This window comes from Palaemon carinicauda, chromosome 3, assembly GCF_036898095.1.
Source record: "Palaemon carinicauda isolate YSFRI2023 chromosome 3, ASM3689809v2, whole genome shotgun sequence".
In the NCBI taxonomy this organism is placed as follows: domain Eukaryota; kingdom Metazoa; phylum Arthropoda; class Malacostraca; order Decapoda; family Palaemonidae; genus Palaemon; species Palaemon carinicauda.
In genome coordinates this window covers 46,353,342-46,377,872 of record NC_090727.1, presented here as the reverse complement: position 1 = coordinate 46,377,872, position 24,531 = coordinate 46,353,342, and the positions used below count along the sequence as shown (strand labels likewise).

At 36.5% G+C, this 24,531-nt stretch overlaps 1 long non-coding RNA gene across 4 annotated transcripts in view; it reads right to left on the bottom strand.

Annotated features, from left to right (window-relative positions):
• Positions 1-10,733: 10,733 nt before the first annotated feature.
• The window catches only part of LOC137637299 (uncharacterized), a 408,033-nt gene continuing 394,235 nt past the window's right edge, over positions 10,734-24,531 (bottom strand). For 3 of the 4 annotated variants that reach the window (XR_011043547.1, XR_011043545.1, XR_011043540.1), the window contains 2 exons: positions 22,716-22,850; positions 10,734-10,798 (listed from right to left, as the gene is read on the bottom strand). This is a non-coding gene — a long non-coding RNA (uncharacterized lncRNA). Of the gene's footprint in view, positions 10,799-22,711; positions 22,851-24,531 lie in introns of all 4 variants that reach the window. The other variant, XR_011043543.1, reaches the window with a different exon arrangement.

Below are 24,531 nucleotides of genomic sequence, written 5' to 3'. Positions count from 1 at the left end.
ATTATTGACGAGTGGTAGAATGACTGGCTCGTTATTGGTTTTTCTCTTTGACATTTAACTAATAATGATTTATGACAACTCAAAACAACACTCCTTCTTTGTAGAAAAACATGACTAATTATCACCTTCATTGCAGGTGAACTTGTTTTTAAAGATGTCTATTGTGGGTTAAAACACTGAACAAGGAGACTATACATGTCTCTATGCTAGCGTTTTTTTTGCGCCTCTCATTGTATTGGTGGTGTACAAACAAAGCTGGCCGAACGAGAGTGACATAGCGCCTAGGCTGTGTTCTCAGATTTAAATTAAGTTGGGGGTTCTGTTTCCTTTTCCTTTATTTTGTCTTAACACTAAGTGTACAGCAAAGATTTAATTAAAGATACATAAAATAAAAATACTAATTGGAACAACATTTGCTCTCATTGCACTTGTTCCCATCGCAAGGGAATGCAGGAGCTGCAAAAGTTACTCTTAAGTCAGATATCTGATGCTGGGAGTTTGGCAACGGATCACCTCTCTTGCAGTCTAAGTCTGCCAAGAAGCGACTCCTCCATCCTCTCGTCAAGGGGGGAGGACGAATCGATGGCTTACTAAACATTTCTTTTGATGTGCCTGTTTTGACACTGCTGACGTATCATCTCACTGGTATGGAAGATGGGTTTCCCATGTCCTATAGTCAATTTCTTTTAATGAGGCACATTTGCACCGACTCGCGGCGGCTCCCTTTCAGCTCGGAAAAGTTTCCTGATCACTGATTGGGTAGAATTGTCTTGTCCAACCAATCAGCGATCAGGAAACTTTTCCGAACTAAAAGGGCACCGCTCTGAGGCGGTGCAAATCTGCCTCGCTAAAAAAATTTTTTGGTGACAGTACCTGGGAATGTATGTGAATTTTTTAATTTGAAACGGAAGGAGAAAATGAGGTGGACGAAAGAAAGATTGACATGGGATGATATACTAGAGATAGTTGAGGATTATGAGTTAGATAGATGTATGAAAGGAAGTAAATCTGTGAGTGTAAGAACTGGAAGGGAGGAAAGTGTTCCAGAATTTGTTAGTTTTAGAGATGCCGTTATGAGAGGACCGATGAGGGTAGCTGATAGTGTAGTAGATAGGAGTGTTAGGGCGAGTAATGTGGGAATACCTGTAAGGACAATTGAAGTGTTTAGGCAAGGGAATCAGGTTTGGAGGAATAGGAGTGCTAGTGCGCAGCAAGGTAGGTCAGGTAGTTGTATCAGTGAAGAGAGGTGCTTGTTTTGGATGTGGTGAGGTAGGGCATAGAATTAGCGAGTGCAAGAAAGAGAAAGGGGTAAAATGTTATCGATGTGGTATGACTGGACACATAGCGAGTGGATGTCGTAGTAATCGTATGAATGTGATTTGTGGTAATTGTGGTAAGGATGGTCATTATGCTAGAATGTGCAAGGATCCCCGGGGTAAGTGTTCTGAATGTGGTGTAGATGGGCATGTAGCTAGAGTATGTAGGAAGAAGGGACTAAGTCAGCCAGGATGTTCCGGAAACTAGAGTGTATGAGGGTTCAGCTGGGTGAGTCCTCGAGTGTGTGCGGAGTGAATGTGATGCATGTTCGTGAAGGTTTACTGCATGAAGACGTGATGGGTGAAAGAGCTTATGATTGCATGAGTGTAAAAGTAAATTTTAATGGTATAGAGCTAGTTGGTCTGATTGATACTGGTTGTGGTGTCAATTTAATGTTTAGGAATGCGTACAATAAGGTAAGGGATGTTTGTGAATTTAGGGGGTGTAAAGGTGAAGTGAAAGGTATCGGTAATTCAAGTATGTCTGTGCAAGGAAAGTTACGTGAAAATGTTATAATGGGGGGGGGGGCTGATGATGGAAGATAATGATTTTTATGTGGTTGAGGGAGTAAATGACAAATATAATCTGTTACTAGGTTATAACTTCTTGAAAAAATGTGGTATGATTGTACATCCTTGTGTAAATATGATAGAGATGAAAGTTAAGGGTAAATTTTGTGGGGAATTTTATTTGAATGAAGATGGTAGTGTATGTACGAAGGTATGGAAAGGTGTGCCGTTAGTAGCGAAAGAAGGTGTTAAGTTCTCAAGAGATGCGAGTGAGGTTGTCAGTGTCAAAGTTGCATGGCCGAATAGTCTGGGAATTGCTAATAGTGACAATTGTGAATACGTAGTGGAAGTTTCAGAAGCAAGTAATTTAGTGAAAACAAGTGTGCATGTGTATGATGGTATTTTGAATTTGCAATAGCCGAAGGTGTATGTGAGCTTGTTGCCGACTGTAAGGAGGAAGAGAATACGGGGTATACGTGAGGGTGATTGCATGGGATGTATGTATACGTTGGTCAATGTAGAGGATGAAAGGTATGTTAAATTGAGACATGTTATCACGGGTAAAATAAAGCAGGATGACGATTGGGACTGTGAAAGTTTGAAAGAAAGAATTAATGTCGATGAGAATATAAGTGAGGGAGAAAGGGAACAATTGTATAGGATGTTATGGGATAGACAGAGAGTTTTGAGTGGTGGTGACGAGGATTGTGGGGGGTCAAAGCTGCCTGAATTTAAGATAATTCTTAGTAATGATACCCACATATATCAGCGTCCCCGACATTTTTCTCCGCCTATTGCCAGAGAAATAGAAGAGCAGTGCCAGGAGTTAGAGCAAATAGGTGTAATAGAAAGGAGTGAGAGTGCCTGGAATAGCCCTATTGTACCTGTAAGAAAGCCGGATGGAAGTTTATGTATGTGTATTGATTATAGGAAGGTGAATGAAGTAACTGTTAAAGAATGTTTCCCGATGAATGTAGTGTCTGACTGTTTGTATAAGATGCATGTTATGAAAGTTTTTACAAAGTTAGATTTAGTTAGGGCTATTACCAGATACCTCTGGCAGAGGGGAGCTGGCCCATTGCTGCATTTTCAAGTAGTAACTGTCATTATCAGTTAAAAAGATTAAGTTTTGGCCTTGCTAATGCGCCTGCTGCCTTCCAGAGGGTGATGAATGTAGTTCTGGCTGGGTTTGATCGACAGAAGGTGACTGTTTTCATAGATGATATTTTGATTGCGAGTGAGACTGTTGAGGAACACATGCAGTTGCTTGAAGCAGTATTAGAACGTTTGATAGAAGTTGGTGTGAAAGTTAAGCTTGAAAAGTGTACATGGTTGGCCGGGGAGGTGGAATTTCTTGTGCATGTGGTGAGTGAATTGGGTTTAAGGAAGAGTGATAAGTTTGTGAGTAAGGTGAGAGAATTTCTACGTCCTCGTACGGTGCGTGAGTTGAGAGGTTTTCTTGGGTTGATTGAATTTGGTCGGAAGTTTGTCAGAGATTGTTCGGGAATAGGGAAACCGTTGAATGAGTGGATAGGTAAGAGAAATAGTGCGAGACTGAAATGGGGTGAGCGTATAATTGAAGCATTTGGAAAGTTGAAAGAAGAGGCTGCGAGAGACATCACTTTGGCCTTTCCCGACTATAGTGAGCATGCGAGTATGCTAGAGTTATATACGGATGCTAGTGGGATTAGTATGGGTGGTTGCTTGGTTCAAATGCAAAGAATAAATGGAGAAGAACAGTTGAGAGTGATAGCGTATGTAAGTAAAGCATTTAATAAGGCTGAGCGAAAGTATTCCACGATTGAAGGGGAGTTGCCTGCGATAAGGTTTTGCGTGAAAGAGTTGAAGGTGCTTTTGTATGGTGTGAAATTTATTGTGCGTACTGACCATCAGCCCCTAGTGTACATGATTAGGAAAGAGTCTGTGAATGCTAGGGTTGCGAGGACAATAGAGGATTTGAATGAATTTGACTTTAAGCTAGAATATGTACCTGGGAGTAAGAACGTGATAGCAGATGCGATGTCAAGAATGCATGGTAAGATAGAAGATAGTAGAGAGAATGATAGTAATTTTGAAAGGTTGCCGGAAGATTTAGTGTTGGTACAAAATTTTGAAGGGGATGACATGGTGTACAAATGTATTTAGTGTGGGTTGAATAAGTTTAAATTGAAGGGTTTGAATAAGGATATACCTGCTAGTGTAGATAAGCTTATAATGAATGTTAGGAATGAAGTATCGAAAGAAATGGCATATAAGGAGGATGATAGTGTGCTTGAGGGTGAATTGTTATCCAAAGTATTGTTGGTAGTAAGTATGTTATATGGTGTCACTGTTTATTTGTATTTTGGGTGGAATCGTCCGATGCAATACCGGGCAAATAAGGAGACTGAGAGGGAGTATATATTGAGGTTACAATGTAATGAAAGATGTTGCAAGTTGTTGAGTGAGAAGGAGGATTGCCCGAGTGACTTGAATCTGAGTGGTATGAGCATGGAAGATAGCGAAGATGAACATCGGTGTGACAAGAATGACCCTATTGATAGGAGAGTAAACATTTTATGCATGGTGTAAAAGGAAGAATGATGACGTATATGGGTATAAATGGAAATGAGTACTGCAGTTTAATTGATACAGGTGCGCATGTGTTATTAGTGAATATGTCTGTTATCAAGGAAATAGAGCGGTACAATTGGGAAGTGAAAAGGCAATGTACGAGTGTGAGAATTCATTGGATAGGTAAAGGAAGTTTGCTAGTTTGGGAAGAAGTGCGTTTGCAAGTAAAACTGGGAAGTATGGAGGTGGAACATAATTTCATTGCAATAGGAGAGAATGAGATGCCTAGTTGTTTCTTGATAGGGATTGATTTTTTAAGATTGCATGATCTATCAGTTGATATTGGTAGTGGTTTGCTTCTGAAGAATGGATGTGAAGTAGTTGTGATAGAAGATAATAGTGTATTTATGGCGAATTTTGTTGGCATGGTTGATATTACGAGGAGTGAGGATGATCTACTGACTAAAGAGGAAGTGGAAGAAATGCAAGATGAATGTGTGGAAATTAAAAGGTTACGTGAATGTATGTTGAATAGTATTGAGGTAGAAGAATGGCCGTCCGATTTAGAGGTGTATAAGATAGTAAGTAAGAAACTTATTGTGTGTAAGAATATTGTTTATTTTCTACATAAAGGAATGGATGAAGATATATATGTTCCTGTGTTTCCGATGCATGCAGCTGTAAGTATGTGTATGTTAGTGCATGACAGATATGGGCATATGGGTAAGAATAAATTATGGGAATGCATGCGTGAGAGATTGTTTACACCTGGGTTGAGTCAGAAATGTAAGGATGTAGCGACTACGTGTGAAGATTGCCAGAAAAAGGAAGTATCAGAGAGTGCATGCTAATCCGCCTGTTTTGAGATTACGTATGAAAGAACCATTTGAGATGTTTGTGATTGATTGTGTTTCGTTGCCTGTGACTGCGAGAAAACATGTGGGAATGATTGTTATGGTTGATCACATGAGTAAATTTATTTATGCAGTACCCATCAAGGATAAACGGAGTAAGACTGTTGCAAGAATGGTTGGTCAAGTGATGTTGCCGATGTGTGTGTGTAAGCCTGCGAGAATGTCAAGTGATAATGGCCCTGAGTTTGTTGGATGGGAGTTTGAGCAGATGTTAAGAGAATAAGGTATTGAACAAGTGTATTCGACAACTTATATGCCAAGTACGAATGGGTTGGCTGAAAGGACTGTAAGAACATAAACTGAAATTTTGCGAATGATGAGTACATGTGATAATGATTGGGATTTGTATGTTGGTAGAGCATTGTGGGCTTATAATGCAACAGTACATAAGAGTACGGGTATGTCTCCATGTAAGTTTGTGTTAAATTTTGAAAAGATAGTAAGACCGAGGCTAGGTGTGTTGCAGGATGATAGAGATGTGTGGAGGAAAGCAAATGAGAGGTTTGAAGGCTTTAAAGTTGGTAGGAGAGTGATGAAAGAAGTAATTGAAAAGGGTAGAATGAATCTAAATAAGGTGGGTGATAAGTTTGAAGGTCCATATGAGGTGTTAGAAGTTGATTCGAGTGGATTAAGTTATGTTTTGGGTAAGTTGTGTGTGGATGGTAGTGTGGAAAGAGTTAGGGCCCATCACAACCAGTTGGGCAAATGGAAGGAGGTACCTGAGTATATCCAAGAGAATGGGATGAGTAAATGGTTGAAAAGGAACAAGTGTGAATCTAGTATGTATGAGGAATTAGGTCTAGAACAGTGGTTCCCAACCTGGGGGAAATTTTCCCCTGGAGGGAAATTTGAAGCTTCCAGGGGGGAAATAATCACACTACCTACTAACTAAAACAAGCGGAAAATGTCCTCATAGTACGTGCGGCAATTTGTTGTTAGCCATTCAATTGTGATATGATCATATCAGTTCTCAAAGACATGCTATTTTAGGGGAGAATTGGGGTGTCATGCCCATTTCTGAGGCAGGCGAGTGGGCACGAGGGCTGGACGGGGCATGAAGGGGGAAATCTGGATGGTTGAACTGGGTGCAGGGGGGAAATGACAGAAAAAAGGTTGGGAACCACTGGTCTAGAAGGTAAACAGTTGGTGTTAGTAGAATATATGAAAAGGATGAATACGAGAGCTTTAAGTAAGGATATAAGAAGGGAAAATTTTATAAGTAAAAGCGAGAATAAAAATAAGTATGACCAGGGTGTAAATGTACAAGTGAGTGTGGAAGATAAATGTATTAATACAGATGAAACGTGGCTGAGTATGAATGATACCTATAGTGTGTGTGTGGCTTTTCCTTAGATGATGTAAAAGAAAGTATGACGAATGAGAGAATGAGAGATAGGAGATTGATAAGTAGTATGAATGAATCTTTTATTAAAGTAGAAAATTGTTTTGATAAAATGGATGAATTGCTGACGGAAATAAGTGAGATTTTAGGGCCATATGATAGTGAGGTAGATGGGATAGTACATGATATATTAGATAATAGGAATTTAGATAGGAATAGTGTTAATGTAGCGAATGATTGTGATAAGGAAGAAGTGAATGAGAGAGTGTATGAAGGCCCAATCACTCGGAGTAGAGGTCCTGTTCCCGACTGCGACTGGGTTATAAAAAAAATTATGTAAGTGATTGTGTGAAAATGTAGAAGGATTTGGCAAAGTAAGTGAGGAGGAATGTGGAGGATTTTTGTTTTATTTTTATTTTTTGTTTGCCAAATCGAGAGAGAGAGAGAGAGAGAGAGAGAGAGAGAGAGAGAGAGAGAGAGAGAGAGAGAGAGAGAGAGAGAGAGAGAGAGAGAGAGAGTAGTTAGTGCATTGATTGTTTGTTGTGAGAAAGACTGTTGGTATAAATGAGGTTGTTTGTTTACTTTTAGCTAGGTTAGGTAATGGTAAATGGGGAAGTGTTTGATTATTTTTTTGAGTAAGTACAGTTTTGTTTATATTTGCTTGTCATGATTGTGAATGATAGGAGCATTTTATTATTTATCTTTGATTATAGTGCGATAGTTTAGTTAGCTAGGAGTATTTGTAAGTGTTTTTCCTTTCCTTTTAATTTTTTGCAGGCCATAATACCTTCTTGGAATTACTTATCCTTTGGAGAAATCTTATTTTTGAATGTTGCTCAACCGTTGATGACCTGGCCTGTATTACGATTATGTTTAGACTGCTCTTTGGATTTAGATAAATGCTGATGACCCGGACTGGATGAACTTTCGATTGCTGTTATTGATGATGATGATGATGATAATGATGAGGATAATGATGATGATTATGACCACCACTAATTGACTGTTCAGTTTAGTTGACTGGAACTGAATATAGTTCCGTTTGCCACAGATTGTTGGCTGTACCAAGGACTGATCGGTTTGTGTGCGGAGACAGTTTCCTCGTTAATAAATAAACAATTATAAACATATTTGGTTGTGGCGCATCTTAGTTTTAAGTTTCGATATTTTTTCTGGGTTTATATGAATGTGGCATTTTTATTTATTTTGTATGTTAAGCTTTTTTTGTGTTGTCTATATTAATATCTTTAGTTTGGTTGTTATAATTTTAGAATTAAGTGATAATTTAGTTTTAAGGAATATAGTTAGTAAGGTTATATTTTTTTTGTCCTTTTTGTCGAAGAGTCTGGCTTAGATAACGTAAGGGGAAAGTTTGTTTTGTTGAGACAATTGTCAGTAGGTGTGATTCAGGGTGTGGGGCTTGTTTTTGGAACATCCCGCCACAATGAGATCGAAAAACTAAACTAAACTAACTCAAAAGCTAAACTAGTTAGTTTAGCTTCAGGAAAACAGGAATTTGAAGATCAAGTTTTTAATTACTTTGCTAGCTGTTAAACGCATCAGCTAAAAAGGTTTTGTATTACTTTGGAGACTGATTGGCAGAGCTATCTGGTTTTAGTAAAGTAGGATCTGTTACGTCTACACCAAAGAATGCATGAATTACATGTAGCTAATCACTTATTTTCCTGGGCTGTACCAGAAAGGATCCTTTTATTTTTAAATCGTATTTCTTTCCAGTTGAAGTAAAAACTCTCCGGGCAATAGCTTCAAGATGAGTTTAGTTATTCTAATTCAAAAATAATATCTTAATCTTTCTAAGATGATAGGTCTCCTGACTGACCAAATAAGCACGATTACAATCATGATTGAACAAGGCTTGTCTTCCAAGCCGTACCTTAGCACACGAGAAGGAATATCCCTATCAATTATCTTGAAAAAGATTCTCATTCAAAAGAACATCACGCTCAACATTATCATACAACTTTGACCCATTTAAGCTCAAAAGATCAATCAAAATGCTTGAGATCTCATATAAATATTGCATGAGTATAACACATCAACAAATGATGCTCAGTCTTTGCTACTAATGAAAGCAAGGCATGATCGAAACTCCAAAATGGAGAACCAATTTAATTTCTTTATAAAGTCCAGGTAGTCGATGTATAGGTCAAAGCAGTTACCAGGCTTATGAGTAGCATCACCTAAGTCAAAGCTATGTTAGTGAGACATAAAACTTATCGACTCCGTATTGTGAACAATGAAATCACCAACAAAAACGAAAGAGGCCTTTTTATCCTATTACATCTTAGGCATAATAGTAAGAAGATAGCTGAAGATAAAATCATTCATGTCTTGATTACGGTAGATCAAACACAAACAGAACTTTAATAAGTGCATTCTCTTGGCTACCAGATTCAGAGCAGGACTTATGAGAAGCAGGGTACTCAGTTTTAATATATATTGCAATTCCACTTGACCTGAGAACGGCATCCGCTTCAAGATTATTAACTTATTAAAACCCGTTAAAAGGATCTCAGAGAAGTGGTTCACTTAAAAAACAAAAGTTTCTGAGCACAAAAGAATATCGTACTGTCTGGACGCAACTGGAAGGACTTGAATACTTCCATGCAAACCACCAATACAGTTGATGACACTGATGAGGAGTAGGATGTACTGGTCCTGGATTTCGCTCAATGTCTCCACACAGGTTTTGCATTAGAAATATTCGTCATTTATACAAACTAACTCAAAAATAGTGAAAACAAAAACAATATGTACAGAAATATAAATAAAGTGATTGATAAAACCCATACCCTATAGATAAAAAGTCCATGGAACTGGTCAATTTTCTGTAAAAGAAATTAGGATGACTCATTTCATAGTTTAAGCACTAAAATGAAAGGAAATCCATCAGATATTCCCTCTTTTTGTAAGTTATGCTTTGAATACATTGTCTTCAAAAAAGCTCACATAACTTAAAACCTAAGAGAAAATCTGTTATGGCTGTTCTGAAATATTTATGCAAGCTTAGAGCACAGGATAGCTATCTGGAACATGACTAATTTTTTTTTTCCAAGCTTCTGTATTCGAAATAAAAAAGATTGATTTCACTACGATTATTTTTGTATCTAAATTATTTTAAATGTATCTTTTAAGAAGTTTAAAAGCAACCTCTGGCCTCAGATATCATGTTTATGAAAGTCTCATTGATAAGAAGGATGACATAAAGAAATATATATAGAAAGACTGTGAGTTCCAATGGCTTATGATAATCCTATCACAGAAAGCGTTCTCCTCACAGGTCTGACTTATCAATCTAATCTTATATGGCTAAAATAAATTATCAGAGATAGAAAGATATATGACTAGTTGAGATTCAAAATTTGCTTTAGAGAATGCAATATATAAGGCCTAAATAGGAGGAAAAAAGATAGGCCTGGGTATGCAGTTGAAAGTAAAGTACAGTAAGAAAAAAATAAGCTTATCTGGAATGACAAAACCAATGAACAAAAAAGGTTTGAAAGATGGTGAGGTTAATCTTTCAGCAGGCTTAAGCTATTGCAACGGATATTTCACATGAAGCATAAGGAGTGTGGCTAACTTACCTTGATGATATAACACAGACTAGATCCATTATGCTTTATCATTTGAATGCACCTGGTCAGGATTTTCAACCTCATATAAAGTACCTAAACTGTACAGATTTGTCCAATTCAGTTGAGATCCATCAGAGACTCTTCTATATCTAAAAAGGAAACTCTTCATTGATTATCTTCAGCTAAATCTTTTAAAAGTGATGATCTTCCCGCAGGAAGTTTTACCTCTTTTAAAGAATCAATAGCTAAACCAACATTGTACCAGTCACACATGTGTTCCAACAGAACATATGATTGTAAGAATACATCTATTCTGGAACAAACCGTAGTACTACAACTAAGACAGAGTGAGTTGCTTGTAAGGTCACTTTGCTAAAGGGTTGTTTCAACCACCTAACCTCTCATAGTTTACTGATGACTACATAATATTCACATAATTTACAAATGCTTTTAATACAAGTGTAATGGCCAACATATCAAATAATACTGAAAGATGGGATTACTTACATAATTATGTTGAAGTAAATCCTATATGTTGGAGGAAAGCCTCTACTGTCATGGAATGCCCTGGAAGATACAGAGAATTTAGAACTAAAGTACAATATTAACATGTAGATGTAGAACCACACAAAGTGGGAACAGCATAACACCGGTAGGACGGAGATCAAGATGGATAACATTAAAATATCAAAGGAGTTTTCTTGTTGGCATTTCAGGTTTATATGTGAAGTTCCCTATAATCGATGTTGTATAGCATACTTCCCAGAAGAAGGATTTTACTCCTGATCTGCTATGTTAATCTTAACTAAATAGGGCCTGGTAAGATTTGAGGAATTTGAGAATTTTTTGGAAAACAATATCAAGGAATTGCAAACAATCCTGCTTTTTAGCAGACAATCAATAAAAGCTAACAACTGCAAAGCAAAACTAGGCTAGCCTTTCTAGTCCTCACAGAAGAAGGGAGAAATTTCTTTGTTAAAGCCTCAATGTCAGAGGGTCATACCAAGCAAACAAATTCACAAAACTATAAAAAGAATCTAGTTTTATAAGACTTTTTTTTTTTTAGCTATAATTATACTAAAATGAGATCTAGCAAAGGAAAAACTGCGGTAAATGTAATAAGAGGAATCCAGCTTGTTTGGTTGGTGAAGATTTAAAGCCAGTAAAGAAGAAGAAAACAAATTATACTGATAGTAAGCATCGAGGCAACTATAAACTTTCATATAGTGCTTGATCTACAGCTGAAACTTACACTACTAAAGCCTTACCAACCTTATTACCAGACAGATATAATACCAAGCAAATAGTAACTCCTACTTCTATAAAATGCACTCACTAGCTGTTTTATAAGTGAAGAAGTGAAGAAACCACTGAATATGAACGCAAAAAAAAAAAAAAAAAAAACCACTAATCTTTCCTAAGGTTGTATGGTGCGAACTAAAACCAGTCAATCATCATCTACGATATAGCACACATGAATTAAAACAACCTTTTATGTCTGACAATGACATGTGAAGAGGGAAAAATTTCAGTCTCATAAAAAGTATATTTTGTTACCTTTACTTTATGTTATAATGCCTCTCTGGATATCATGATTTTTATTAGCAGATGTTATCTTGTATCTCTTCAGCCAGTCAGGGACATACAAGCTGGGAATAAGTTATCATTTGCAGGGCTTCCCAAACATATTTGGATACTCAATAGATCGGTGCAAGTAAAGCTTCATGAATAGAAAAAAAATGCAATAGTAGATCACTTAATGTATTGATCCTAGTTAGATAATTTTAATAACCCAAGCTCCAGTCACCAAGATGTTAGAAATGTGCTTCAGTCAGAGAGATATAGGAAGCAGTAGAGCAGAAAAAGTATTAACAAAAAGAACAAGGTTCTTGTCTATGGTGGTTGTTACAACATATCATAGTTATTATTATTATTATTATTATCATCATTATTATTATTATTATTATTATGATTATTATTATTATTAGTAGTAGTAGTAGTAGTGTTAATATTATAAGCTAAGCTACAATCCAAGCTGGAAAAGCAAGATGCTATAACTCCAAAGGCCTTAACTGGGAAAAATAGCCCACTGAAGAAGAGTAATAAGGAAATATATAACCTATATAAGAAATATTGAATAATTGAAATAGAATGTTTTTAACAGATAACAATCCTTATTGCCTGTTCCCTCCTAACCTTGTTGTCTTGTAATGATAATCATTAATGCTTGTTACCTTGTAACCTTGGTGTCTCTGAGACTTGAGCTTTGGTATTGCTCCCGTGTATGTTTTAATTAATAAAGTTCCTGTGGGAAGAACTGACGTCTCTCTCTACCCCCTTGGATATTAAATGGTAGCAGAGCGTGGTTCGAGGGACTGCAGCGATTGTCTTGAAGATTAAATTTTACTAAGAAATATAAAAGAAAATGATGAGCAGCTAAAGTTCCCGAACATCGGGGAGGGGGAGTAATCCAGAAGTTCAGTAAGTTGCTGCAGATGTGAAGCCGTCTGTGAGAAGGAAAACCAATGGATTTCGGCTTATGAACTGGAAAGGACGTATTGGTTCTGTCGACCAGAGTGCTTCGGGGAGCAGATATCATGGATAGATGAAGAAAACATGCTGAACTGTTGATACATGGTGAGGCAGACGACCTGAGCCTGAAGTTGTGTGAGCCGAAGAATGGTAATTACGAGTCTTCACAACAGCTTAATTCTTTTGCTGTTGAGAGTGTTTGTGAGTGCTTGGGGATCTTCTGGAAGAAACCTTGAACCCTGATGTTATCTACAATAAAGTGAAACAGTCATAATGGCGTCTTCAGAATACTCTGCAGTTTCCTTACCAGGATACATTGAAGATGAAAGTGAACTTATGAACCAGTTGACCCGACTGGCTAACTTTGGAACCATAGACAATGCTGGAAATTTTATTTTCAAATTTTGTCATAAGTGTAAAGGCCCGGTATTGGGACATAAAGAAAATGGAGATGAGAGCAAGTGTGAAAATAATGATTTGAATTTAGGTGAAGTGGAACAGGTAAAACGGTGGCTAGAAACAAATTAACTTTTTGAGGCAGCAAAAAACCAGTTAGATCAAAGGTATGAGGCCAGAATTTGTGGACAGTGCAATAAACTATTTAAAAACAGAGCAACCAATATTTCGCACCAGAAAAACTTTCACAAAAAGTGGGATTTCGGTAAAGAAACAAACAAGACAATGTATGAAAAGAGTGATATGGATGAAAGACTAGACAAATTATTGAAAATCATTGAAAACAATTTTGAGATAAGCCAAGTTGGAAGTGGAAATAACCATGTTAATTTAGTTAAAAATCGGAAAGCTCCAATCTGGACTAATGGCCAGGATTTTGAAAGTTATTGCCATCAACTAAGGCTATGGGATTCACAGACAACCATTCCTCCAATTCAAAAATTTTTCGAATTGGTGGATAGTTTAAAAACAAACAAAGAGATTAGAGGATTATCGTTATTTGTGTCAAGAGAGGTTATAGAAAAAGTAAACACTAACAGTGTAACTATCATTGAAGACGTGATAAACTTGCTAAAAGGTAAATTTGAAAAAACAACCTTGGAAAAAATGTCTGAATTGGTTTCCGAAATACAAAAATTTGAACAGAAAGACAAAGAAACAGGTGAAGAGTATCTGAATAGATTTGAGAATCTTTTAGTGAAAATGGATAGAGCAAACTTTGGATCAAAATGGAAGTTATGGACTACAGTTTTGTTTTTAGATAAGTCTAAATTAGAAACAACAGAAAAAATTTCAATTATGAAACAACTAAAAAATGTAGAAGATAAAGTGACAATAGAAATATGTAAAAAGGAGTTCAAGGAACTAAAGATAGAAAACCAAAGACCCGAAAAGGAATTGGACGTATTTTATACAAATAGACAAAGATCTACATCGAGATCAAATGAGCAAAGAAATAGGAGACCATACTCCCGTTCGCGAGATAGAAGCCAAAACAGGAGAGAGTCAGGAAGCAGATATTAGAGTAGAAGATATTACTCTCGATCAGGAGATAGAAACCGAAACAGAATAGACTCCTTTAAACGAAGAGAACCTTCGGAAAGGAGAAGTGAGGATCGTGAAGAACTTGAAAGGAATCGGCAAGATCGTCCGATGGAGGGCGGCAGGAGGCTCAGATCAGAATCGAGAGAGAAAAGGTGTAGAAATGAATGCTGTCTGAATAGATTAAGTAACATCAGATTTGTGAGTGTTGAAGATGAGAGAGGAGAAGTAGAAATGCCTGAAATTTACTTCACGGATGAAATCAATGAAACTGAGATGATTATTGACAATGGTGCACCCAAAAATGTGGCAGGAATTAAATGGATAGAAGAATATCTGAAGAAAAATCAATTTGGAAAAGGACAAGTTAATGTTAAAAGAATAGACAAGAAAAAGTTCAAATTTGGACCAAGTAAAGTTTATGAATGTCACAAAATGTTTGAAGTTCCACTGATAATTAAAGGAAAGAAAAATGGAACAGAGTTCAGTAGACTACGAGTGCAAATTTATGCTATTGAAGCTAATATCCCTTTTTTGTGTTCTAAAGAACAACTCCAGAAATGGAGTGCCTCTCAGGATTACGAGAAAGGAAAGGAAAAACTAGTTATCAGAAGCTTGGTTCCGAACCTAGAGATAGATTTGATAACCACTAAAGGTAACCACCTTGCCGTTGTCTTGGAAACCAATAAAGAATGTAGCGAAGAAGAGATTGTAATGTTTGCCAAGAAATTGGAAAGCAATAAAGAGATATCAGAGTATAAAAGAGTAAAAAGGGTGCATCTGGTATCTGGCCATAAGGGAGAGACTCAACTCCTCCATTTGTTCACATTGGCAGGAGTAGTATCCAACCGAACCAAAAAGGTTATTAAGAAAGTTGTTAATGAATGTATACCCTGCCAAAAGTATAAAAAATCATTGGGTATACCAAAAGTTGCCATCCCAACAGTGACGGAATTTAATCAAAAGGTCACAGTTGACCTAAAGCAAGTGAAGGAGAATAACATTCTGTGGATGGTAGACGCCTTCACAAAATTAATAAGTGGAGTTGTGCTAAAGAACAAAGAAGCAGTTACTGTTTTGCATGCCATCACCCAGAACTGGTGCGAGAAATACGGATATCCTACTGAGGGATTTTGGGCTGACAATGGATCAGAATTTCAAAATAAGGAAATGGAAAGTTTGGCTTCTGCAATGGGAATTACGATAAGGTTTGGCCCAACATATTGCCCTTGGAGTAATGGTTTGAACGAACGAAATCATTACAGCGCTGATCTAACTGTGAAGAAAGTGATGGAAGAGAATGATAGAATTACATTAGATGAAGCAGTTTCTAAAGCGGCCTGATGTCATAATACTAATATAACAGTGAAAGGATATGCCCCATTACAGTTACTCACTGGGAGAGCTGTAGTAGTCCCTGGTATAACAAGTGGAAATGTAGCCACCGAATCTTTAATCTCGGAGTCAGAAGCAGTCAGAAGACATATTGAAAATCAAAAAGAAGTGAATAAGAAGTATAGAGAAATTGAGTATGGTGAAAAGTTGAAAATTGCCTTAAACGCAAGAAATGCGTCTTTTAATGATTATCTATATACACCTGGGGAGAAAGTATTTTACCAGCACAAAGGTGGAAAACAATGGTTTGGTCCCGCTACGGTGGAAAAGATGGAAGGGAGAAGTGTATGGATTTTAGCAAATGGAGATATGAAAAAGGTAGCTTCTTGTCATTTGCAACCTTACGGAACGTTAAGGACTTCAGCTCATGAGAAAAAAGATGAGATTGGGTCGAAGGATGAGGCAGCTCTTACTGACCAGTCCGAGAGTGAGGAAATTAATTTAGAAAAGAGAGAAGAAGCGACAGTTGTTAGTAAACCTGATTTGGCAGAAGAGAATTATGACAAAATGACCGTGAAAGATCATCTTCCATCTGAAAAAAGGCCGAAGAAAAGTAAAATTATAATTATGACCTTTAAGAATGGCGAGGAACACAAAGGAAAGGTGACTGAAGTGAACAAACCTAACTCAAAGCGCAAATTCGTGTGCCTCATAAAACTAGAGGGAGGTAAAACAATTGAAGTTGACTTCGAAAATGAAATAAGGGACTGGAAATATCTTATAAATGAAAAAGAAGAAGAAACCGAAGTACAAGAGACCAAGGAAAATTTCGAACTAGATAACATTGGTACTTACTGGATGAAAATGTCAAATGACGAGTGTTTGGTAGAGGAAATAACCACATATGTGGTAGAAGTTCCAAAGAGTCGTCATCATGAACGTGAAGTTATAAACGCTAAAGAAAAAGAACTTGAAAATTTTGAGTATTATGAAGCATTTGAAGAAGTAAAAGATACAGGACAGGAGAAAATTGGTTCAAGGTGGGTTATAACTGAAAAAGAGAGACAAGATGGGCAGAAGACCAAAATAAAAGCAAGGTTAGTTGCTAGAGGATTCCAGGAAACTGAGAAACCAAAATCAGATTCCCCAACCGCCTTGAGAGAGTCTTTCAAGACTTTCATCGCAGTATCGGCTAATGAAGGATTTGAACTGGAGAGCGTCGACATTTCCGCAGCTTTCTTACAGGCCGAAAAACTGGAGCGTGATGTGTTTGTTGAACCACCCAAAGATGTAAAACAGGAAGGAACCATTTGGAAACTGAAAAAGCCAATCTATGGGCTTGAAGATGCAGGTAGGAAATTTTGGCTTAAAGTTGACAAGATTTTTAAAGGAAGAGGAATGAAAAGACTGCATGGAGATAACGCCTTCTACTACCTCCATGACGGCAGATCATTACTTGGTATGATTTTATGTCATGTTGATGATTTTTCGATTTCAGGAAAAAGAGAATTTGTGGATATGATCAAGGATCTTTTAATGAAAAATTTCACGATTTCAAAGGTGGAGTCATCTGAATTCAGATTTACAGGGATTGATATAGTTAAAACAAGAGAAGGAATAGAAGTAAGCATGGAGGATTATGCCCAATCCATTGAGGAAATCAAAGAAATAAGGAAAATTGGAAATGACGAACCTCTGACAAAAACCGAATATAAAGTTTTCCGGAAGTATGCAGGAAAAATCCAGTGGTTGGCGGAAAATGTCCGACCCGACTTGGCTATTGTTGGATTGAACATGTCTATGAAAAATAAAGATGCTACGATCGGTGATCTAAAGAGAATAAACAAGATAGTGAAGAAAATTAAATCAAAAGAAAGCAAAATAAAGTTTGGTAAAATAGGGAAGAAAGAAGACCTGAAAATTTATGGCCTCGGTGATGCGAGTTACAGATGTGACTCAAAGTCAATTGGGGGTAACTTGATTTTAATGGGAAACAAGAAAACTGATATAGTAGCTCCTATATATTGGAAAACAAAAACCATCAAACAAGTGTGCCATTCTGCCAAAGACGCCGAAACGAGGAACTTAACTAAATTAGTAGATGACAGTGTTTATTTAGCAAAAAGTGTTGAACAACTTCTGTTTGGAGAAAAAGGAGGAAAAATCCCAGTAAAACTGTTCACAGACAGCAGACCAACGCTGGAGAGTATAGCATCATCAAAACAAGTAGAAAGAAAATTGTTAAGAAACGCAGTGGCAGACTTGAAGGAGAAACTAATTCATAAAGAAGTAGAATCATATAGTTGGCTGAATACTAAAGACATGATAGCAGACATATTAACAAAGGAAAATAAAGAGAGTGATGACTTGGTGGAAGTCTTAGTTAAGGGAAGACTTAGAGTGGCTGTAAATGAAGATAATCTTGTTCATTTTAAAAACGATGAGTTTAGGTTAGAAAATGTTAAAATTAAAGACAAGGGAAACAGGTTTTAAATATGTGTAATTTCTTTTGCAATTCTTAGATATTTATGCAATGGAATGTTGTACGTGATGTAGACTGTTATTGTTCTTTTATTATGAAATGCTATTGTTTGTATTCATATTACAATGTACGTTTAGTTTGAGCTTGAGAACAATTTTATATTTGTTACAATATTTTATCCATTTTATTATAATTAGTAACTTTTGTATACAGTAGATCTGTTTGTTTAACGAAGTAAAACAAAAAAGGAGGCCGGGGGAATAACAGATAACAATCCTTATTGCCTGTTCCCTCCTAACCTTGTTGTCTTGTAATGATAATCATTAATGCTTGTTACCTTGTAACCTTGGTGTCTCTGAGACTTGAGCTTTGGTATTGCTCCCGTGTATGTTTTAATTAATAAAGTTCCTGTGTGAAGAACTGACGTCTCTCTCTACCCCCTTGGATATTATAGTTTTTAAAACTTTAAAAATATTAAAACAAATATTTCATATAAACACTATAAAAAGACTTATGTCAGGCTTTTCAACATAAAAACATTAGCTGCAACTTTGAACTTTTCTAGTTCTACTGACTCAGCTACACAATTCGGGAGATCATCCCTTAGCCTGGTCACAGCTGAAATAAAACTTCTAGTATTGTATAGTATTGAGCGTCATGATGGAGAAGGCCTGACTATGAGAATTAACTGCATGCCTTTTATTACGAACAGATTGGAAATGTCGGTGTGGACCTGAATGTAAAAGATTGTCAGAATTATAAAAAATCTTATGCAAATACATAATGAACTAATTGAACGACGGTGCCAGAGATTATTATATGGATGAAGAATAAGAAGATTAAGAAACCATAAGTTTCTGTCCAACAAATTCAGATGAAAATCAGCATCTTAAGCCCAGGCAGTAGAACAATATTTTAAATAATGTTAAATGAAAGTATTCAAACACTTCTTCAGAATAGATAAATCACAAAAAGTCTTCAAACACTTTCCCAATAAGCGACTTTTTTTTTTTGTGTGTGTGTGTGTGTACGTTTCAGGAAGACATAGACCTAATGTATTTCTCAAAACTTGATTTGTTGAGATTCACACCTAAAATTTGAAGAGTCACACAAAGTCAAAAAAACATTATCAATGCTAATATCCGGATGTTGAGGAGTCAGTGTCCTTGACCTACTTACAATCATACTTTGACTTGTGTTAGGATTCAACTTCATACGCCATAATTTTCACCATGCACTAATTTTGACTAGACCTCTATTAAAGGATTCTACAACCCCAAATATATATTCAGGATAGGGAACTGATGCAAAGAGAATAGCATCATCTTTATATGCAACAAGTTTGTTATCTAGGCAAAACACCATGTCATTTGTATATAGTATGAAAAGTATTGGGCCAAGAACACTACCATGAGGAACACCAGATATCATATTCCTATGCTCACTATGGAAACCATTAACAACTCTTTGCGATCTATTTCTTAAAAATTCAATAATGATGCTAAGAAACGACCGACCCACTCCCAACTGTTTGAGTTTGAAAACAAGGTCCTCATGATCAACACGGTCAAAGGCAGCACTAATACCTAGGCTAATGATACGAACTTCTTGACCACAATCAAGGAATTTCTGAACGCCATTGGAGATTTTAAGAAGGGCATCACATGTTCCATGGCATTTACGAAATCTAAATTGCAAACTAGGGAACAGATAATACCTTCAGGAAACCTTATAAGACGTTTTGCTTATGGACGTTAAAAGACTTTAGATACTATGGGAGTTATGGGAATTGGGCGGTAATCAGTTGGAGTTGAACTACCACAAACAAATTTACATAGTGGAGTAATATTATCAATTCTTCAACAAGTGCTAAAAGCTCCACTTCTTGCTAACTTGCGCAAAATAACAGATAACTTTGGAGCTAAGAAATCTGCAGTCTTTATATAAAAAAAGGGAAAATACCAATTGGGTCTACACCTCCATAAGCATCAAAGTCCATCAACAGAGCTCTAATTTCATGACATCAAAAAGCTAAATCATTTACGTTAGCTTCAGAAAAACAGGAATGATGAAGTTTGAGTTTCTCATTACTCTGTTTACTGTCAAACACATCTACCAAAAGGGTTCTCTTTTCGTTTGGACATTGAGTGGCAGAGCCATTCAGTTTGAATAAAGGAGGAACTGTTGCATCGCCACTAAAGAGTACAGATTAAAGGCTAGTCCACTACTTTTGCTCCTATATTGTACCAGAAAGGGTTACTTTTATTGTTAAATTTTATTCATTTTCAGTTGAAACATAAATTATCTGAGCAAAAGCTCTTAGCTGAGTATAGTTATTCCAGGTCAAGTCTGATCTTTTACCCTTCGAAAGATGATAAGCCTCTTGCTTCTCCAAATAAGCACGTCTACAATCATCATTGAACCATGGTTTGTCCTTTATTCGGTACCTTACCACACGAGAAGGGATACGCCTATCAATTATGTTGCCTAGGTTCTCATTAAAAGGTACAAAAGGATTAACCCTACTATACAATTGTGATCATTTCAAGCCCAGAAGATCCAATCCAGTCTGCCTGAGATTTCATATAAATCTTACATGACTATGATACATAAGGGACAGGCTGCCCAGTCTTCACTACTAATGAAATCAAGGCACGAGTAGATGTCCCAACTGGAAAACCAACCTTAACTGTTATATCGCCAGGAATGTTAGTGTAAAGGAGGTCCAAGCAGTTACCATTACCGGACCTGAGAGTAACTTCAATTATGATTTGCTCACAGCTTGATTCAGAGGCTAAGTCTAAAGCTTTTATGCCATGGTGATCGGTAGGAGAAACAGAATTTAACCACTCCCTATGGTGAGTTTAAAATTACACACAAATACACAAGAGGCCTTTCTATCATCTTCTTGTATTCTAGCCATATTGGAAAGAAGACAATCGAAGATAGAATCATCCATAAATGGATTGTAGTGGATTGAACACAAATAGAAGTAGTTTTGCCAGCCATAAACTTTTCTTACCTGAATCTCATGACATACACTCTCATAGCAGGGTACTCAGTCCTAATATACACCGCCATTCACCTGGTCCTAGGGATGTTATGACATTTCAACTTTATTGGCTTCTTAAAACCAGTTATAAGGAGCTCATATGAGTGCCTCATATTACAAATAAAAGTTTCTGAGCACAAAAGAATATCATACTGTCTGGACGTAACTGAAAGGTCTTGAATATTTGTATGAAGACCATAAATATTCCAATACAGTAGAGTATATTGACGAAATCTGGGACGTTTTAGTCCCCTGATTTCGCTCGATGTCTCCAGACAGAAGAGGAATAAATTGGGATAAAGAAAAATACATTAATCTTAACAGCTAAATTAACAAGAATGATAACAAAAACAATCTGCTTTAAGCAAATATTGATAAAGTGATTGATCAAACAAATAGACTATAAACAAAAAGAGTTGGAAAAACTGGTCAACTTGGAGACAAGGCTAAATACCCCTCAACATAGCAACTTAAACGGAAAGGAGGACAGTCAGGATGGTTTTGAGAGGAAGAAAAAGAATATAAGGAAAAGAAAAACCTCTTGATAAACAACCAGGCATCCATGGCCGGCCCCCCCCCCCAAAAAAAAAAACATAGGAAGTAAAATATTTAATAAAAATAAAATAGAATAGTGAGCCTGATTGTACTCTCAAGCAAGAGAACTCCAACCCAAGAAAGTGGAAGACCATGGCAGAGTGGCTAGGTCACTACCCAAGACTTGATTTTGAAGTGTCACTCTCCTAAAAGACCTGCTTACCATAGCAAAGGAGTTACTGCTACCCTTTCCAAGCGGAAAGTAGCCACTGGACAATTACAGTACAAAAGTTAGCCCCTTGATCGAAGAGGAAGTGTTTGGTAATTTCAGTTTTATCAGGTGTATGAGGAGTGATGAGAATGTGTAAAGAATAGTCCAGAATATTCGGTATATTTGTAGGCAAAGAAAAATGAGCCATAATGAGAGAGAAGGATCCAATTTATTACTGTCCAGCAGTCAACGGATCCAATAACTCTCTGGCGGTAGTATCTCAATGGGTTGCTGGTGCACTAGCCAAACTACAGCCTATAAAATGGTTATTTTAAAATTCTCTTGCTATTAAGGTTCAATGATCAATGAAATGATATCAGCATACTCTAAGATATTCAGATACCAGATTGCCCAAAGAATAAAAGAAAAAAAAAGATAATAAGACTTACCAGGACTTTCCAAATAATATTTTGACATATGTGTGGAAACCAGTAACTCACAGTACTTTTTCTTTTCTTTGTTTCTGGTGGTTAACAGAGTTTCTGCCTAAAAATATTGTAATACTTCACAAGTATACATCAGGGTTATTTTCTATACACTCAGGTTACTCTAAAATAGAAATCCAATAAATTTTGGATTACTGTCTTAAAAGACCACTTTTGGATAGATACATTGTTAAACTCTAAGCCCTAGAGAGTAAGAGAGCTGAAATAGAATCCCATAATTCTAGAAAAAAAGAAAAAAAAAACAGAGCTTGGTGGTATATTGCCCACTGAAACATACAGTCCCTTTAATTAGAATATAACAAAAAAAAAAATTTAATGTCTCAGAACTCACTCACACGTAGTCCAAGAGTTGATAGAATCATTTTTCTTTCTTATGATACTTCTCATCTTGACCTCCTTAGCGTAGGGACACCAACATTAATAAAAGATTTGATGGGTCGCTATATGCGCAAAAGTCAGCAGAGTCAGACCTGAAAAGTTAAGGATCCTGAAATATACTTATGGCAACATTATTGATGCAGTTAAATTTATTGACTACCTGACAGAGGGTATGGGCTACTTATTGTAAAAGGAGAAGAAATTTGAATATCTTATCAAATAAATTATGCTTTATAAAACATCTCATACATTTCATTTAAAACGATTCCAAAATAATAATTCATAGTTTAAGCTTTCTTAAATTTCAAATCAACCACATCATGTTTCTCTAAAAACCACATATATTTAGAAAAGGTTATTTACCTCAAGTGGTTGTTTACAGTCAATTCTAATCATAAAAAGAAACTTAAAATATCACATTGGACTAATCTCACTAATTATAGAAAAAAAAATTAGGAAAGAGATATGAATTTAGCGATGCCTGTGGTGTTTTGATTAGAGTCTGTAGCAGAGGCAATGAAGCAACTAACTCCTCTGTTGAAGCATAAGCAAAATGTGAAGCAATTCAGTGGCTACTAAAGAGGACATCCTTGTCTGTCCCCTCATAATATGAAGGATTATATGAAGATTCTTTTCAGATATTCTGAATATGATCGGAAGAACATATATATATATATATATATATATATATATATATATATATATATATATATATGTATATATATATATATATATATATATATATATATATATATATATATATATATATATATACATATATATTTATATATGATGTCTTATTTTCTGCAGCGGACTCGTAACGACTCACCATGATAATTATGGAGAGAGAGAGAGAGAGAGAGAGAGAGAGAGAGAGAGAGAGAGAGAGAGAGAGAGAGAGAGAGAGTTTCGTAGCAGTTGTAACCGAGTCGACTGACGAACGAACTGTCCGTGAGTGAGTGACCTTTAATCCTCAAGTACAAGTTTCTCTGTTCACTCTCCCCATCCTCAGCCCCACCTCCCCTGACTCCATCCTCACCCAAACTACGTCCTACTTCTGCTCCTCACAAAAGCACACTCAACATGCTGTGCCTGATCGACATCGACACTTATCCAATCCCTTTAGGTTTCCTCCCCTCAACCATACACCAGCCTCTCCCCCAAATAACCCCTTAGGTGACCATGAAAGTTAGTGGTACAGATGCTGGGATCCCACATTCACTTCTCTTGCTCCCGCTTACTCCCGTAATCTGATAATAGCTTTTTTTTTTTTCGCTCTGTAGGGGAGAGTATACGCCCTATGCAGTAGACGTGTGCTTGACGTGAACCATTTCAACGGCTGTCTTTTGAATGTAAGTTCGTGTTTGCACTTACGCTTGTTCCCGTGCGGTCAAACGTGTTAGCCATCCTGCCAAAATGGATACAGTTAAACATAGTGTTTGCTATTTTTAGTTGTTATGGTTGTAGAAAAATATAATTTTATTTTAAATAAATATCTGGTCTCAATCTACAAGCTATAATAACTATTCTGCAAAATTATGGCTAAATAATTTTCAGTTGTACATTTCCTTAATGCTTAAATAATAATAACTAAAACATAATCTTCTAAAACTTGATGATAAACGGCAAAGAATAAGGAATAAAACTCTCTCTCTCTCTCTCTCTCTCTCTCTCTCTCTCTCTCTCTCTCTCTCTCTCTCTCTCTGTAAATGTATATACACACACACACACACACACACACACACACATATATATATATATATATATATATAT